Here is a 13,214-nt window from a genome sequence, read left to right as displayed (position 1 = left end):
AGAGTAAGATATGAGGAATGAGGAGAGGCTGGTAGTTGCTACCCCTTTCTCCCTCTCCCCACCATGTGCTCATGCCCAAGCCTGCTTCCTATTTTCTCTCTAGTTCCCAAGTGAGAGAGACCCAGAGAAACAGAAGGAAGAAGACAGAGAAAGAGGGCAAGGGAGTGGGGAGGAGATAGACATGAGGGGCAGAGAGAGACAGATAGATGGAGGGAGAAAGGGAGGAAGAAAGAGACAAAGGGAGGAGAGGAGAGACACAGAGAGAGGGAGGGGGACAGAGACAAAGAGGGAGAAAGAGACACAGGGAGGAGAGGAGAGACAGAGAGGGAGAAAGAGATACAGGCAGGAGGGGAGAGACAAGGAGGCTGAGCAGGAGGGAAAGAAAGAGATTAAAACAGAGAAAGATGGAGGGAGAGAGAAAGAGAAGAGCCCAGCAAAGGCATTGTGACTGGGCTAAGGGTAGTAGAAATGGGGGCCAGTTGGGTGGGCAGGGGCAGGCTATGCTGCTGGAGAAATAGAGAGAGCCTTGGGATCTGGGCCCAGGAATTCCCGCCGGGGACCAAACACGTTCCACCTGCCGCCGCCTGAAGCTCCCAACTCCGTCATGGAATTTCTTTGCAGACAGACAGATTGGACTTTGGAAACAGGCTTGATGAAAAATGAGTTTCCTTCTTTTTACTCACAGAGGCCAGCCAAGAACCGGAGCTCAGGCTCACTTGGAAAGCAAACCAAGAGGCCAAGTAATTGTTTTGTCGTCTGAACCCCTTCTTCATTAGGGACTTTGAACCTTCCGGAGGCTCCCTGATCCTCTTGAAGCTGGTTGCCAGAAGGCCTTGGCTTGGCAGGCTGCCTGGCATCAGGGCTGGCCCTCCCCAGAGCCAGAAGTGGGCAGACACCTATGTTGAGGGAGGGGGAGGGCAAGTCTCTTTTTCCCTTCTCTGTCTCTCCCCCAATGAGAGGAGTGGGAGAATAAATGGTGCTTACCTGCCAGAGAGCAGGGGTGATGACTAGGGGACAGTGAAAGAGCCCAGAAAAGGGAAGGCCAAGGGTGGGGCTGACTCCTTAGCAGCCAGGGATATGAGGGCCCCTGCAGATTTGGACTTTGTCTTGTAGGGAGAAGATGGCATCCAAAGATGAAGGTCTTTAGAAACTCAGCTCTACCTTGCTTAAAATAAACAAATGGACAAGCAAAAAACAAAACAAAACAAAACAAACTCCATGGTCAGGCTGCAGAGCTAGGGAGAGCCAGGAACAATGGAAGAAAGGAGGAGAGAGAAAGAAAAATTGTCTTCCTGCTCCCTCCTCCCCCAACCTTGGCAGAGATTGGCAGATAAAGACAAGACTTGGAGGGGAGGGGGTCTACCAAAGGTTTTCTTATACTTTGCCTCTCGGGATGATACATATACAGCTTTGGTGTCTTCATTTGGTTTGGGTTTTCCTTTTTTTTAATAGCACTTTCTTCTGTAATACTATGAATTATTTGCCTGAAAGTGAGGAATCAATCTCAGCATCCTAGAGGGCCCCAAGCTACCCACTATCATGGCCTAGATAAGAAGATTCAAGTCTGGAAGGGACTTTATCTGGCTCAGCCTTCTCATCTTTAGAGGAAGAAACTGAAGACCTGAAAGGGGCCAAGGATTTTGTTCAGGATCATACAGGCAGTATAATAGATGAGTCTGAATTTGGACCCAGGTCTTTGGTTTCCAAGTACACTGGCCATGAGCCCAGATCAATGTGAAAATCCCCCAAGGAAGCAGACTTGAATTCCTGAGTCCTGAGTTGGAATAGTAGCTTTTAACACTTGCTCATGTGACTACAGGCAAGCTACTTTATTTTTCTGAGCCTCAGTTTTCTCATCTGTAAAATAGGTATATTCACATATTACCAAAATACTTTGAGAGCTATTGTTATTATTGGGTTCTTCATATCATAAAGGTTTCAAATGCAAAGATTATGCTAATGTGGTATGATTTGTGGGAGAGGGTGCAGAAAGGCGTTACAAACTTCAAATGATTGCTCTCATTTTTGGAGGGGCCTTCCATGCTTGTGCTTTCATTGGTGTAGGGACTGTGCTGTAATCTACACCCCTAGAGAGTTAGCTAGGGGCACTGAGAGGTTTTTTTTCATTTACCCAGGGTGACCCAGCCAGAATATATCAGAGGCAGATCTTGAACCCAGATCTTCCTGGTTCTGAAGCTGGTTTTTCAGTCTATACAATGTATTTCCTCCATAGTAGTGCCCCAAATTCTGCCATAAGAGAATCCTTCATTTGGCCCAAGTTTATCCCCCTAGAGAACACATTCAGCCATTGTCAGTTATCTACACCTTAGGGAGACAGAGCTTAGCAGCTCCAGTTTCTAAACATGGCAGCTTCCTTAGAGCGGGTTTGACTCTAGGCCTGGGCCTTGGGACCATAGAGGACCAAGGAGCTAGAATGAGGATTCAATAAGCATCAAAAGAAGGAAAAAAAAGTTCTAAGAGTGCTGAGGAATGTCACAAGGCAAAAGTAAATGTTGTCTCAGTCATTTTTTGATATCCTATACTTTGATGACCTAGATTGAGACCTATCTTTGTTTCCTTGTTAGAAAAGGGAGAGCCATGGAATTTGTATACTTTCAGTATAGAAGAGAGTGACTATCTCTTCATAGATCATCAAGGACCCAGGAGAAACCAAGTCTGCTGAGTGTATATACTCCTAGGCCACAAGACCCAGGAATAAGAAACTCAGTTGGAAGGGATTTTTAGAAATCTAGGCTGGGGTGGCTAGGTGGTGTAGTGGATAGAGCACCGGCCCTGGAGTCAGGAGTACCTGGGTTCAGATCCGGTCTCAGACACTTAATAATTGCCTAGCTGTGTGGCCTTGGGCAAGCCACTTAACCTCTTTTGCCTTACAAAAAAACCTAAAAAAAAAAAAAAAAAGAAATCTAGGCTAAGAATCTGAACCTTCTTCCTTCCCTTCCTCCACTTCAGGCTATTTGCAGCCCCTTAATTATATTGCCTCTTTATTCAGATAAATACATAGCCCACTGTATTGTAACCCCTGATCCAAGCCCCTTAGATGAGGCCTAATCTGGGGTCATTTCTAAAAGACACTACTCTCTCTCATTTTTCTCCACCAAGGGTTTACTCGGAAGGGTTTTCTGTACATGGCTTGTCGATTGCTTGTGTCTAGGTTTTCACAGATGGGGATCAAAGACTCCCTAGTACCCATAAAAACACTCAAATACATATATTGGATACAGGACAACCTTTATTTCATGCTGAAGGAAGTGCCGAAGATGTGAAATACTCAAAGGAGCCCATAAACAATGCATAGATTGTTTCCAAAAAGTTCAGCAGGCTTGGTGCCACCCCAAGACTCAGACTCCCCTGAACTTAGAGTTGTCATCAGGGTGAATCCCTCTCACCTACAGGGTCCTGGATAATTCTCCCTCCATCCCCCTACCCCCCAATCCATCCTCTTAGTGTTACACTGTGATTTGGCTTCCCTCCCATAAAGGAAACACACTTTGGGCCTGCTAGACAGGCAATCCCATCCCATTAGAACTGCTTCGACTGAATAAGTCATTGTAATAGTGGGGAACAATGCCAAGACTTTGTGCTCTCCCATAGCTTTGGTCTTTTACTACTCCTCCAGCTGTGTGTATGTATGTATAGATATGCATCCTGTTTTCCAAGAAGTATGTTGTTCAAAAAATTCCCCTTCTTTGGATAGAAGATAAGTTCTCCAGACTCTTCAATTTTAGGTTTACTCTTTGGAGTTTACCCCAAGGATTGTGCTGCCCAAAGAATCTCCCCTTTCTGGCTAGAAAGCTAGATTCCACAATCATGAATCCCAGGAAATCTCTATCTTCTAACTGGGAGACAAGGGCTCAGGAATTATAGTGTACAGAAATGCCCATCTTGGGCCATGCCAGAGTTTCAATTTACTTCTCCAGGTTACAATGTCACTGCCCCAGTTGCTGCCATTTCATGGACCAGATTAGGCCATTTTCAGGTCTTTGGTCTTTGACCTGTGCTCAGAAGGGGGAAAACAGGCAAAACGTGGCCAGAAATTCCTCTGATCATTGCTCCGCTGGGGAATATGATTCGTTTTAAACATATGCACCAGCTCCTTATAAATTCTGAAAGTTTAGATGAACTCTAGGGTTCCTTTCACTGGTAAATCTGTGACTCTTTGACCTTTATCTGATGTATGTGTTGCAAATATTTTTCCTAATCACCTTTTAATTTTTATTTTAGAGTTATTGCTTTTTGTTGTACAAATCGTTTTGTTGTTTAATTAAACTTCTTGCCTTTTTTCTTACATAATTTGTCAAAAAATGTCCCTTCTGGAAAAATTGATAGAGAAGTTGAGATGAAAACTTCATTTTTTTCTGTTAAAAAAACAGATCACTGATTGGAGAGTTTCAAATTTTATTCTTTAAAGAATCAGAGTTCTATCTTGTCTTCTATAACAATCACCCCCTGTCTCATCCTCTTTTGCTTTTTGTAGTGGAGGTATGTGATGGTGCCAGTCTACCCCAACTGTTTCTAATTATCCCCCTCAGGCTTTCTCTGAGTGAATGACTCAGCAACCTGACTTTTTAAAGGGGCCAGGCTATTTGAATGCCCAACCAACATATGTTACCCTGTTTAACACACCAATTATAAGTTAAATAACAATGAAAAAAAGGAAAACAGAATGAAACCAGATTTCTTCACACCTAGCATAACCAGAAACTCTCACAGATGTCATTAACTGCAAAGAAAAAGATCTGCATTCCTTCCCCAACCAACTGACAGTGGTAATCAGGAGAATTCGCATTAGAAGCCCTATAGGACAAAGGGTGAGGATACCGTTTATGGTGAGCCCTTGACCTGGTTATCTTTTGACTGTCTGAACAGACTCCGTGGGACTACTGCCCCTCCTTGGTTCCATTCAACTTTGCTGAAGATCAGTGGGAAGAGTTGTCTTTACTACCATGGACAGCACTGACCTCTCTCTCTCTCTCTTTGGCCTGAGTTGGGGGCTGTCAGTGTTTTCCAAGCTAGGGGAGGTTCCCTGCTTGGAAACCAGTGGGCATGTTGGTGGGGCTGAGTGGGTAGGTACTGAAGCAGCCATAGTTTGAGGTTGGGCCCTTGCACACTCTGGGGAAAAGTTGCCCGCCGTTTTCAGACTTCTGAATGCCTTCTGGTGTAATCTAGTTACAGAGAAAGCAACCTGTTCTTTATCCTGTCCTGTAGCTTCCCGTAAGTGCCTGGAGCCCAGCACCCGGCCTGGGGTGTAGCTTTAATTATTTCAAGAATTGGCACTGTTCGCCTCGCAGTAAAAATGTCATGAAATTACTGTAAGGTTGCACGAGTTTGGGCCGTAAATCTTATTCGCCACAGCTCCATCTCATACCTTAACCCACTAGAGTATACAACGCCATTTACCCTGCTTCTAAGTTCATTGAATCATAATTAAATGACCTCAGAGGGCAGTCATTTGGCAAGCCCCTGACTTTGATGTGACACCAGTAACAAACTTTGGTTTGCCATGTGGATGGGCTCCCTGGTGCTCTAAGCTGGCCACAGACTTTGGGGAGTATATAATGTTCTCTTTTCGATATAGGGATGTGCTCTGGTTACACAGGACATCTGGGCTACAGATGTGGCATGAGGGGGCAAGCTACATGACACACCTGGTTATTTGATTGGACACTGCCTTTGGCCCATTCTAGGTCCTCTCATAGATGGAGTCTCCCTGCCTCACCCCCCTCCCCAGAGATGTATGTGGAGAGGAGTTGGGTGGTCCTCTTCAACTAACAGTTGAACCTCCAGAGTTCACAATATATGTGCTATCTCTCTTCCGAAGTGAAATCACTGAAAGTACTAGGGATGCTTACTTGGAGGAAAAGAAAAGTTTCCTAAGGACATGGCAGGGGTGGGGGAGGGAAAACCATGGTCACTGTGAGGATACAAAGGCTGCCACCAGGAAGAGGGCGCTGGCTTAGTCTGAGTAGGTCTAGAAGGCAAAACTAGGTAGACATAAGGAAGCAGATTTGGGCTCAATATGAGTAAAACTTCTAACAATGAAAATAGTCTGCTTTGGTCTGCATTCAGCACTCCATAGTTCTATCACTGGATGTGGATAGAATCTTCCATGCCAAGGCTTTTAGAATTGTTTTTGATCACTGTACGGCCGAGACGAGCTAAGTTGATCACGGTTGTTTATCATGACATAATGTTGCTGTTACTATGTACAATGTTTTCCGATTTCTTTGAGCATCTTTTTTATGACATCTCTCAGAGAAGCTTCTTCTCAAACCCTTTTTCTTCTCATTTCCTGCTTGGTTTTTGCAGAGGCCTAGCTGGCCTCACTCTGTGTGTGGAGTGGCTTGGTGAGCTAGAACAGGGAGGCCTAGGTAGAGAGAACAGGCATGACCTGCACTACCCAGAGGTTCCAGCCATGGGTATCCTCAGAAGAAGTTGGGACTGCTAAGTAGGATTCCAGGGAGGTTTGGTAGCAGATGCCAGGAAGGCAGGCAGCAGCAGGGTGGTACTAGGCAGCATGTGACTAGCCCAGGGGGCAGGCCATGCATAGCAACATGATGGAGATACTGCAGACAGGTATAGGTAGGCAAGCAGTTGGCATAATGGCATGTGGCACCAGGAACAGGGAGAAGAGAGAACGGCAGAGTTTTAACATCTGAAGACCTGGGGTACTAGCCAGGGGCTCAGACAGAGGGGTATGAGAAAACAACCTATTGCTGGGGATTTGGGTTCAGTTGGATTATAAAGGGCCCTATACATGGAGTCAGAGAATGTGGTTTTTGCCAGTTACCTTGTGTGACCTATCTGGGCCTCATTTTCCTCTTCTGAAAAATAAAGAGGTTGAAATAAATAACTTCTATATTCCTTTACAGCTCAGAATCATTGACTCTCTGAACCGCAACCTTTTCTTTTTTATTTTAATTTTAATTTTTATTTAAGGCAATGGGGTTTGAGTGATTTGCCCATGGTCACACAGCTAGGCAATTATTAAGCATGTGAGGTCAAATTTGAACTCAGGTCCTCCTGACTCTAGGGCCCATACTCTATACACTGTGCCACCTAGTTGCCCCCCATCTTTATTTTTCACCTTGTCTTTCTCCCCTTTCTGAGGATGATACATGTTCCAGTCCCATTGGGTCCCTGGCTCCTTCCCAGGCTTGTCTTGTTCTATTCTATCTCTGAGCATTCACACATGTGACCTCCTTCTGCTCCAGATCTGGGAGATATTCCTGTAATCCTCTATTGCCCTCAGTGCTTGGCATCCATGGTTGCCTCTTCTCAGAAGTTTGATGAGGATTCCCTCTTACCTCAAAGGGATTTGAGGCTAGTTAGTGGCTCCTAGGGTCCTTGGTTGGGATCTTTCCTTTGCCCTCTCACACTCTATCTCATATTATTCTTAACAGTGAAGGAGTGCTTTGTCCTCCCCAAAAGAACATAAGGGTCTTGAGGGCAGGACTCTCCTTTCTTTACTTATCAATGGACATGTCACTGCCTATAAATAGATCTGAATAAATGTCTATTGACTTAACTTAAGCATCATCATCATCAATATCATGCCAACAATTGTAGCTCACTGTAGGTTTTGTGAAACGTTTACATGGGTGATCTCATTTGATCCTGTTGATGCTATTATTATTCCCATTTTGCAGATGAAGGAACCCAAGCAAAAAAGCAGAAAAGTGTTTTGCCTACAATTACACAGCTAATAATTATCAGAGGTGAGATTTGAATTCAGGTCTTTCTGATTCTAGTCCAACCTTCCAGACACTATTATCACCTAACTCCCTGGAATATAGGCAAAAGTCTAATTACTGGAATCAGCAGGGGACAGAGTTGGGAGGGACCAACAGCAAAGTTTTCTTGCTTTTGAGCTGCCCAGGATGCTGCTATCTCTGTTGTCTAGGAGCCAGCCTGGGGCCAGATTTGGTTTATAGTAGCTAGCACCTCCCTATGTGGCCCAGGACCCTGGCAGTTCATTCTGTGCCCTCTAGGCAAGGAGAGAAGAATGGTAACTGTACTTCTGGATTTGTTACTTTTAATGTTTTGAAAGAGGATTGAAAACTCCTGGAAAGATATCTTTGTGTTAGTTGGTTCAGAAATTCTTGTGGATTAAGCTGGTTTAAAGAGCCACCATATGCACTCCATAGAACTGGAAAGGTTTAAGGGACTGGGACTGGACTGAATCTGGAGAACAGGGAAGCCTAGTTACCATCTTGTCCCATTCCAACTCCTGTTACTGATGGTTGCTGGAATGATCTTTCTAGCCATTCAGTCTATTTTGCCAAGATCACATAGCAAGTCAGTGGCAAGGACAGGACCGGGGCACAATTCTTTCCTGTATCAGCCTTCCCAATGACACACCCAACAGAATGATCTTATAATAGTGATAGCATCATGAAGGAAGAATAGCACATAGCTTTTCAAATTGAAAAGTTGGGGGCACCTTGGCAGGCCCAGTGGGAACAGACTGTGCCCTTAACTCCTAGGAATTACCTTATCTGTAGGTAACAGGAGCAGCCCTCTTTGGGGAAGTTCTACTTTTGAGCTTGTCCTGATTGACTTTCTGGTAACATAAGCATTCAAATATCTTCTAAAGACCCTTCTACCAGGACCTTAAGCAGTTTGACCACCCTAGGGCTCCATAATGTCAATTTTGTTTGAAATTCTACTGGTTAGACCAGTTGAAGTTGGAATAATAGCTCCCAAACTGAACTTCTTATGGTCCATCTGCAAATGCACTGATTCTTTACCAAGTGTAAAGAGACATTGGATTAGATACCAGTGAAGAGAATTAAAATCCCAACAATTTGTGACATTCAAAAACAATTCTCAAAGGTTTTGTTGTTGTTGTTAATTTAATAATCTTGGAACTGGATTCTCAATTAGTGTGTTGTTTTCCTTCAAATCCACTGTCCCATTAAAACCTCTAAGTCAGACTGGTCTTTGCATTTGAAAAGGTTCTATCACACTACTTGCAAATTGTCTATAGCCTCTGAGGCTCCTAGTGAGCTGCCAATAGGTCTCAATTTCCTTTAGCACCTGAGGGATCAAAGCTGTTTGCATTATATATTATGTATATCTTCTCTCAGCAAGGATATTGACTTTGTCTCTATGGTAAAGATTCTTTATTTCCTGATCTTACCCACCCACATCTTGTGCACATTGTCTTTTAAAGACTTGAATAGAATTATTTATAGGCATAATCTTTTTAGGTTTGTGCTGAGATAGGTCCTGGGTCTACCCAGGCTTCCATTCAAGGCAGGCCTCTTTCAGAGTATTCCTTCATTTCAAAGGACCATCTCTTCAACATTAAATATTTGCCAGCCCTGGGTTAGGTGCTAGGAAGAGATAACAAAAGTTAAAAAGAAATGTTCTCTGACTTTGTGGAATTTCTAGTGTGAATGTATACACAAATAACTCAATAAACCCACTATCTCATTGATATGGGTGATATTCCTTTCACAGGTTGTTTTGGCCAAAGAGGATCCTGGGGTGGGTGAGTCTACCCTTGCTGATCCACTCTCCCACAGACTAGGATGGTCCTCGGAAAGGAGAGTCTGCTGCCTTGGAGACAAGGTCATTGTTCTCTCTTCCCTGGACCTACATTCCTACTTTTATTATGTATATCCACCAGCTTTACATCGAACCCCCCTCCCCCTCACTTTATTCCAGTAGCTTGGTCGATGAAAAACCTTATTGGCCCTTGAAACAAGCTTTGGGCAGAGCAACACGGAGGATGGCTGGCTGAGTTTCTGTGGTCTGATACCTGAAAGCTGCCCCCCCCCCCCCATTCTGAGGTATTATCTACCTTCTACCACTTCTCTGGGATTTTATGCAACATACTGGGTTGAGGAGGGTAAAAAGTGGGCTTGTTCCTTTATGCTTAATCTTGCAAATTATAGATATCGGGCGCGCCCGCACGCGCGCGCGCGCGCGCGCGCGTGTGTGTGTGTGTGTGTGTGTGTGTGTGTGTGTGTGTGTGTGTTTACCTGGCCTTTCAGGTTATTCTTATCTTATACACTACAGAATGGGCATGTCCGGAGGGTGGGCTTTATGAGTAGACTTCCTGGTTGACTTTGTCCCTCTCTGCAGATTCACTAGAAAGGAAACAGCCAAGACTTGGAAGGCTTTACTGATGGAGGACTGAAAAAGAAGATGGGCCGATCATGGTAAGAGCAGGGGATAATCAGTGACCACCCCCAGGTGGTACAATTGTGTCCTTGTGATGTGAGGAGAATGTGAGGAAGGTTCCCAGTACGTTGTGGGGGGACCTTGTGTCCAGGGTGGATGGGCTGCCATTGTCTTTGGAAGGGACATCTACAACAGTGAGATCACAGAATCCCTTTGAGTAATTGAGAATTGAACTATTTCATGGTCACCAGTCCTGTATTCTTTACTCTTGTTTTATTTCCCTGCCTACCTGGTCTGCTAGTCACACATATCCCTGATGTCTTTTCTGCCATCTTTCTTTCTTTCTTTCTTTCTTTCTTTCTTTCTTTCTTTCTTTCTTTCTTTCTTTCTTCCTTCCTTCCTTCCTTCCTTCCTTCCTTCCTTCCTTCCTTTCTTTCTTTCTTTCTTTCTTTCTTTCTTTCTTTCTTTCTTTCTTTCTTTCTTTCTCTCTCTCTTTCCTTCTTTCCTTTTTCCTCTCTCTCCTCTCTTCCTTCCTCATTCTCTTCTTCTCTTTCCCTTCCTTCCTTCCTTCCCTCCCTCCCTCCCTCCCTCCTTCCTTCCTTCTTTTTATTATTTTCTACCATTTCTTTGAACTAGTTCATCAGCAGTAATGCATTGTAGCTCCCTCAGGGCACCATTCACCCATCCCTTTCCTTTCAGCTCACCTGCTTCATCTGGAATGTGTTCCATAATTTGTGGCTGGATAGCTTTGCTGATAGAGTGTGTTTTTTAAGGGTGGACTGTGTGGAAGTGAGCAGCAGGAATCATTGAAAGCATTGTATTTTCTTAAGATTGGATCTAGCCTGCTCTCTTCCTTCTATATAATTCTGGGCTCAGGTTCTTGTTCTTCTGTAGAGAAATGATATTGAATGAATGGACTCAATGACTACATATCATAATCTGGGAAGTCTATGTCTTTTCATCTGCTTTATTTTTCTGATTTCTATGGCTAGGCCAATCTTTTTTGAATGAAAATAGATTCCACTGAGGAAACTCTTCAATTGCTCAGGGATTTAAAGTCATGCTGTATGTGCAGTATCTACATTGAATACAGCTTTAAGAAACTTGGGTTTCTACTTACTATTTTTTTAAAGTTCTTTTTTTATTGGAAAAAAAAAAAGCGTGATTGATCAGATTGTGCCCATGGCCTGTGTCCTCAATTTACCACCAGGGAAAGCCTAGACAACTAGACTGAGCAGTCAAAGTCAGGTACCACTATCCACCTGGTGGCAACCATAAGGATTGCAGTCATGGTGGCTGGGAGGTCATAGGCTTTAGTGTGCCCCAAAAATATAAGAGACAGGGATTCAGAAAGAGCTTTCTTGGCATTGCCTCATTAAAAGGCAGCATGGGATAATGCAAAGATTATTGAAGTTGGAGTCAGGAAGGGCTGGGTTCAAATCTGCTTCTGATAGTTACTAGCTGTATGACCCTGGGCAAGTCCCTTATCCTCTCTGAGCTTCAGTTTTCTTGTATATAAAATAGAGATAATAATATTTGTACTAATTACTTTGTTATAAGGCTTGTTGCAAGGATTAATGTATTGTACAAGGCTTTGAAAACTTTATAAAGTCCTACAGAAATGACAGCTACAATTAACTTCTTATTAAAGTTTTAGTTTTTATTATTAGCAAGGTTAACAGTGTTACAGATGAGTTCTCTTTCCTGACTTTGATATATAAGGGATAAACATTCCCATTGACTTTACATGGATTGTACCCTTGGGTTAGACCTTTGAAAAGGGTAGCTGCAGAAACAGTTGAAATGACCAGAAAAGCAAGTCATATACGTATAGATTAGAGTTTCCTGGAGGGAAACCTATATGGTCCTTCCAGAATACCGTGCAGATCAAGGAACCACAGGTCCTGGGATGTGGCTCCAGAGATAACAGTGGTTTAGTAAGATAGAGTTCCTTGACCAAGCCAGGAGCTATAGGAATGTGAATTGGTAGTAGTGGAGTAGCAATGGCATGGCAAGAGAAGAATTCCTAAATATATGAAGGAATTCTGGGATTGAACCTTTGGAATCAGAGCCATTCCTGGACCAAGTGGGGAATTTCCTGAACAAAGGAGGAACTAGATCCTAACAGCAGTGAGGAAGTGAGTATTTAGGAATAAATCTGAACCTTGTCTTTCATTGGTACTGTGAGCTATTTGGACTGTGTAGGTGTCAGGAACTGGAGTTAACTCTACATGAGCACTAGGTTCTTTCTACTTTAGAGTATATCTCAACTGATTTAGTATTTTAAGTCTTGAGGCAACTGGAGAAGTTCTTGGAAAGCTGGGGCTCAACTGAAGAGAGGGGTCATCTTTAATTGAATAGACAAGCTTTCCCTTTGTGGGGTGGGGAAAGCAACCACAGGCCAGTCCTGTGCAAGTTTTTGAGAAGGTAGAGCTCATGTATCTGTATAGGCCCATGATGGTATTGCTATATGGACAGAGAAAAGTTGTTTGTTTTTGGTTTTGCTCTTGTTGTTTTACTGTTTAAGGACTCTGGGTGTTCTTTTTATTGTCTATTGAATTAGCTCAATCTTGTTCTGTAGTTTAGGTATTGGTACTCCATGCTTGCATGCAACCTTTTTTTTTTTAATACCTTTTCTATAGAGACCTAGACATGAGCCAAATTTTGAAGTTCCCAAGGAAAACCCTGGGTGGGGGTTTGAGTCAGAAAATGATTTGTGAGAAAACCCCCAAGACTGAATCTTGTCTGTGTAAATCCACAGCTTTGGTTCCATGCCATGAGTTACACTATGAACTGTTGGAAACCATTACACCAGTGTAGGCCAAGAGAGGTCTAAATTTGGAGCCAAGAGGCCTAGCATTGTTTTGAATGGGGCTGAAGTATCCCCTCTTCTGATTCTCTTTCTTGTCCCCTGACCCTACTGAAGTAGACTTCCAATAACTAATTCCACACTGGGTAGTAAACTGATACTTCTGTCTTGGTTCATTACAGGTTTCCTTTGCTTGAGCTTGAAGGATTGCTCTCTTTAGGTCCCTCTTCCTGTCTATTGGGACATCTCTGCCAGA

The 13,214-nt window shown here is 43.5% G+C and overlaps 1 long non-coding RNA gene across 1 annotated transcript in view; it reads left to right on the top strand.

Moving 5' to 3' along the window:
- The window catches only part of LOC141497976 (uncharacterized), a 52,071-nt gene that overhangs the window by 23,806 nt on the left and 15,051 nt on the right, over positions 1–13,214 (top strand). Inside the window, exon 2 of the long non-coding RNA XR_012471501.1 lies at positions 10,111–10,187. This is a non-coding gene — a long non-coding RNA (uncharacterized LOC141497976). The remainder of the gene's footprint in view (positions 1–10,110; positions 10,188–13,214) is intronic.

Source organism: Macrotis lagotis, chromosome X, assembly GCF_037893015.1.
Source record: "Macrotis lagotis isolate mMagLag1 chromosome X, bilby.v1.9.chrom.fasta, whole genome shotgun sequence".
NCBI lineage: Eukaryota > Metazoa > Chordata > Mammalia > Peramelemorphia > Peramelidae > Macrotis > Macrotis lagotis.
This window is presented reverse-complemented; position numbering and strand designations above follow the sequence as displayed.